General features: G+C 36.4%; 1 long non-coding RNA gene across 1 annotated transcript; it reads right to left on the reverse strand.

The window, feature by feature from the left end:
* Window positions 1-5,223: 5,223 nt before the first annotated feature.
* LOC130135566 (uncharacterized) lies at window positions 5,224-5,712 on the reverse strand. The gene is made up of 2 exons (XR_008814866.1): window positions 5,545-5,712; window positions 5,224-5,452 (listed from the first exon to the last, which is right to left on the reverse strand). It is a non-coding gene; the product is annotated as an uncharacterized LOC130135566 (long non-coding RNA).
* Between the last annotated feature and the right edge of the window lie 327 nt (window positions 5,713-6,039).

The following is a 6,039-nucleotide window of genomic DNA, read 5'->3' on the forward strand; positions in this document are numbered from 1 at the left end:
TCACTTTCCTAGTATCAGCCTACATTGGCCCAAAATATTTCCTTGTCGTTTCTCGGAATCGGTGCCGGATTCGCGATCGGGTCCCTGGTCCACGCACCATTTTCCTAGTTAGCCATTCCCTTTTGGTTAGTATCCCGAGAGTGATCACTTCCGAGCGAGACTTTTCTAAAATTAAATGAGAATTAATATCTATTTCATTGATCCCGGGATTGGGTCGAAATTCAGGATGTTACAGCAAGAGCAAGAGTAAGATAGAGAGTCGCTCGCGCACGCGCCTATCCCACCGTCACGCTGCCTCGCGACCACACCGCCTTCACTGCGCCGCCTCACTGCCACCACCTTTGTGCCCAACGCCGCTTCCTGTTACCTCTCCGATCTGCTGCCGTCCCTGAGTCCGACGCCCACCTCTTGCCGCTACATCCATTCCGATCGCTCGTGTCTCCAACCAGCAAGCATCATCAGGAAACTGATTTATCCAAGCTGAAGGTTGAAGGCCGTGAGTCCAAGGGGTGGATTTTGTTCCATTATCACCACCTATCAGCCAAGGTCAGGAGCAAGAAGTCAAAGAAATTCATGGCCACGTGATCTGAAGCAGGGAATTCCAAAGAAGAAAAGGCAACAAAAAAGGTGGCAATTGGAGATTTCAGTTTGAGTGAGCAATGTGACAACTGCAAATCAAGAACACATCTGTCGCTCTCCATCATCAAGTTCCATTCGCAAGTCCAAGCCACCGTGACAACGCTGAGACTAGCAACTCCCGCGAACGGTCCTCGCTTTACCACCCGACGCCATCCCCGATCAATCCCGGTGTTCCCTGTCGCTTTCGTGGCCGTGGATTCCCTACACCGGCGCCGCCCGTATTTCTGTTTTGCAGATTGACCGGAGCGCCACCACATCGTCGCCGCCGCACCCGCCATCCGCCCACCGTCAGTCGATTCGTCCCGTGATCCGCAAGCCCGAGTTCGATCCGAGTTCAAATTTGGAAGTTATCTGTGAATTAGGTAAAATTATTATCCGAATATTTCTTTTAAATATTTTATTTCCTAATTTCCAGGTGTTTGAATATATTGCGAATATTCTGTGGATCACTAGATATCTTAGGATAATGTATGTGACACCCCGAATTAGGAATTTTTCCTAATTCAGCAACGTATCTTGACAACTATTCACTAGATATCTTAGGATAATGTATGTGATACCCCGAATTAGGAATTTTTCCTAATTCAGCAACGTATCTTGACAACTATTTGACCTTAACCCTAAGGTACGATACGTGGCAGTACGGAAAGATCGTTATCCTATCCATAACTCCTTGGATACGATAATAGATCTTATATGCTTTCCAAATTCAAGCAGTCGGCTTTCCATCAATATCTATAACCATATAGATATGACCGTTAGTTCGATTCATTTTCCTAATTCAAACATGATAAGAAAGATCTTGCAGATCGCGTGGATGGTTGGTTTATGATTGTTATCTTGTGTGTGATTTATTTTCTTTTTAAAAGAAAATCCAAAAAAATATATTAGTTAGGATTTAAATTAGAAGTTTTGCATGTCTAGGGAATCCCAAATAAATCAAGAAGATAGGATAATTATTTTGGGACTTAAGACGATTTATTTCCTAGTTTAAATTGGGGGTTATTCTAATCCTAATAGATTGTTTAGGGTATTTTAGAATTTCGAATTTCCATAAAAAGTAACCCAAAAAGAATCACTTTAGGATAGATTATATTATCATCTCTAGGATAAATTGCAAGTTAATTTGAGTAATTTTTAATTCCGAATTTAAAAAAAACCAAAAAAAGAAGCTGTTTTAGAATAAATAAAATTGCTTTTTATAGGGTAGATCGCATGTTAATTTAGGCACTTTATTCATTCCGAATTTCATTGGAAAAATACCAAAAATAAATCATTTGCCTGTCATTAGAAATAGGTCACATTGCCGCATGACATATAGTCCGCATGTTAGGTTTCATTAATTGTATGTCATAATTCGCACATCATGGCACGTAGGTTAGTTCTCATCTTAATAAAGAGAAAACCCTAAATAACACATTGAGTGGATTACTTTGTTAATTAGAAATCATAGTAGGACTATCTGTATGATTTTATATCTAACAATGCAGATGCTTTCGCTACTTTAAGGTACGTTATTCTCATAATCTAGCAATTTATTTACTGCTTTCCTTATTGTGTGTTAAATTGGTGAATTGCGTACCCTCATTGTCATTTCACATATTAGTATTTAGGTAATAAAAGGGATTCAGACTGTCTGCTTAAACATTTTTTTGAAAAGAAAAGGTACCGAAAGGGCGTTAGACTAGATCTAGAGTAATCAAGTCCCCGAGCTTAGAATCTCTAGTTTGTAGAAATAAAACATATCTCCCTATGTTTTATTTAGGTTTCTAATCGACCTATCCCAAATAAATTAGTGGCGACTCCAAGCACGAAAACATTTGCACGTTAAAAACTTTAACCCTAAGTCACGAATTAATAGGCTTGGGAGGGCCCGAGCTAATAATCCATTAGCCGAACCCCTAGGTGGTGCACCGCGGGAGGTTAGGTCGCGACAAGCAAATTTTGAGCATATATGAAAGTGATTTTTCTATTGTGAGGTCCACCTAGAGTTTTACACTTTGGGCGACCATATTTGTCTCTCTTTTTTTCGGTTTAATTTGATTAGGAATTTATGTATTTATGGAAATTTTATCCTATTCTATATATGGAAACATTATTTGGGCATGCTTGTGACATCCGAAATTTTCTTTGTAGTTTATAATACTTAAGATATTTAGTAGTGAGAGTTATTAAGGTAATAAAATTAGTTTAGTAATTGTCAACGAGGACCGATACACTCCAAATTACGTATCGAATGAATTTCAAGCATTAAAAATTTTATTGAGTTAAGGTGTTACTTCTATGCTATATTTTATTTATGATTTTCGCGGTTTCAAAATAATTTTCTGATTTACCGGCATTTCAAATGAATACCGATTTCTCCGTTTATTTACCGCAATGTATAGTATATACCCAAATACTTTAATATCTTCCTCTATTCAATCAAATTATGCTATCTGTCATTATATTAGCATGAATAAATGTCTTAATTTTCACCCTATTTTGTCACATGCCTAATTGAAATGCTTGGAAATCTAAATTTATGACATCATGCATGACCTATTACATTTTAACCCTAGTAAGTTTTTATCTAAATATAACTATAGTTACTTGTCACTATAGTCTTCAACCCAAGTAAATTAATGTGACCCCAAAATACTTTTAATTATGGTAAAATTTTGGGAGATAAGGGCTACAGAACACTTCTTCTTCTCCTTCCTCTTCTTCACGTGCACCACTCTCTTCTTCTTCTTCTTCTGGTCCTTCTTCTTCCCGAGCAAATTTTCTTTTCGGCTTTCTTTCAAATATATATATCAAAGTTCAGGCTCACTTTCAAACTAGCTTCTTGACAAGGTATATTGTTGAATTTTCCTTTCCTTTTTCTTTATCAAATATGCTTTGTTGTTTTCACAAGAATAAGATTTGTTAATCTTTAGTATCTATTTTGTTTTCAAGGTGGTTAGAGGTTTGCTTTGTTGAAGATTTCACTTTGGGTAAGTGAAAACTCTAAGGCTAAGCTAGAATGATTTATTTAGTGCTCTTGATCTTGGTTGGTTGATTGTTTGTTATTTAGTTTGGATTTTATGTTATGTGTGAGCAAGTTTAAATAGTGTATGTTATACTATTGTGATTGTTGAGTTTGAATTACAAGTTCTCTACATGCCTAGATGTCTTTGAGAGATTATTAGTATGTTTTGTTGCATCTTGAATGAGAAAGGTGGGAAAATGATAAAATTAGGCAAAAAAGGGTATTTTGGTAAATTTTGTTGTCTTGGTAAGGAAGAATTTCGAATTTTACAGAAATAAAGAGAGGCTGTGAACAGTGTTAATTTTTGATTTTTAATGTTAATTAGTGGGTTATTAAGTTTTATTAATTAATAGAAATCAAACCGGTTGAAAAAAATGAGTTTATAAGCTTTAGGGGCAAATTTATAATTCCACCAAAGTTGAGGGGCGAATCTGTAAAAACTGGAAGTTCTGGGGACTGATTACAGTATGTGGAATCTCACTTTGATAAGTGGTTAAGTTAGTTTTTAGAGATAATTGTTTAATTAGGTCATATGTTTAACTATGCAAATTTGGAGCAATTTTGTAATAACTACTTAAAAGTGGGCAGTTTTGAAAATTTTGTAAAATATGTGGTGTCTATAGTGTAATTAAAATGTTTGTGTGTTTTAAAGCACAAAAATATTATCATTTAGTTTTTAATTTAATTATTATGACTTGATTGGTTGAAAATCGAAAATTAGGGGTAAAATTTTAAAATGAGAAATTTTACTAGGATAATTTTCTAATTTCAAGAATTAGGAATCATAGAAATGATCGCTTTTATATGTGGTAAAAGTGAGCTTGATCAAGGGGGGTTAAGATAATAAATAAATAAATAAAAATTAGATGAGATACTAAATTATGGAGTAGTAGTATTTAAATGCTATAGAACTTGCAAAAGTGCTCTTCTAAATTGATATTGGCTTGGTGAAAAGAAAACGAAAGTTCTCATGTTGAAAGATGCATAATTAATTGATTTTATTGTATATTATGTGAATTGACAATAGATTGACATGTCGTTGTTTGCAATTGTAATTATGAAAATACATGATGTGTTTTGCGTTGTAATTAATTACATATGTCTTTGATATTAAGTAATTAAGACCTTTGCTACGGCCTATTCGCCACCGAGCGAATTCCCTTGTATGAGCTAGGGGTGAGCATGGTCTGGGTTAGGCCGGTCCACCCCCTAACCCTAGGACCAACCCGCACAATGTTGGTCCTCAATTTTTGGGACCGAGGACCGACCCTATTGAGCCTAAGACCGAGGACCGGACCGACCTAATGGGTTCGGTCCGGTCTAGGGTCAACCCGGGACCAACTGATAATTTTTTTATTTCATTTTTTGTACTAGGTTTAACCCGGGACCAACCGACCCAATGGGTTCGGACCGGACCGAGCGCGGCGAGTGGCGAGCGGCAAAAGGCTAGCGGCGAGCGGCAAAAGGCTAGCAGCGAGCGGGACGAGCACTTTCAATAACAAGACTGCAACCCACAAGATGCAAGGAAATTCACAGAAAGACCAGCATTTTCACAACCAAATCACTAGCAAATGTCAACAAAGGGAACATGCAATATGGTCTTCAACGCCCACAAAGTTCACAACTTCACAAGCTTCACATCAAATACATCCGTAGCTTATATTATATATCACACATGGGAGTTTGCCACAAGTTCACAATAGTCAGCAAGTAAACACAACAACAACTTTCCTATTCTCAGGAATCAAAAGAGCAAGCAACTTATTAAGCTTTGAGAGCTCTTTCACTTCAAGTTCCAACATCCTGAAAACAAAATAATAAGTATAGATGAAACAAGTCTGAAATAATAGTGTTTACAATTTACAGACACTTTGTATTGAAGAATATGAACTTACGCATGAATAAAAGTAGCAAACAACTTCTCAGGCTTTGAGTGCTCTAAAACTCCAAGTTCCAACCTCCTGAAAACAAAACAACAATACGTATAGATGCAGATGATCACACAACATTAGTTATAAATTAGAACTACAAATTGAAATCAAACAATTATTGAAAAATTTCACCACATATATTTCTTTCGCTTCAACATGTAAACTCTATGTACTGTTAATCTCCACGTTAACATGATCCATATCTAATAAAAAGAAGATATTAAATAAAGCATTTACTCATTAGATATACGAAATAATTACAAGATGAAAAGATATGGCCTTACCCAACTCAAACTTTTCCGCATTCTCGATGTACTCTTCAACATTAATCGGCTCGATAACCGTTCTCAACCAATCTTGAGTGCAAATCACAACTTCCAAGACTCTAGGAGTCAAAGAACTTCTAAAGCCATCAAGCACACGACCAGATGTACCGAAGGTAGACTCTGAAGCAACAGC

This window comes from Syzygium oleosum, unplaced genomic scaffold (genome assembly GCF_021117445.2).
Source record: "Syzygium oleosum isolate NSW1041296 unplaced genomic scaffold, Sole_v2.1 Sole_v2.34, whole genome shotgun sequence".
NCBI lineage: Eukaryota > Viridiplantae > Streptophyta > Magnoliopsida > Myrtales > Myrtaceae > Syzygium > Syzygium oleosum.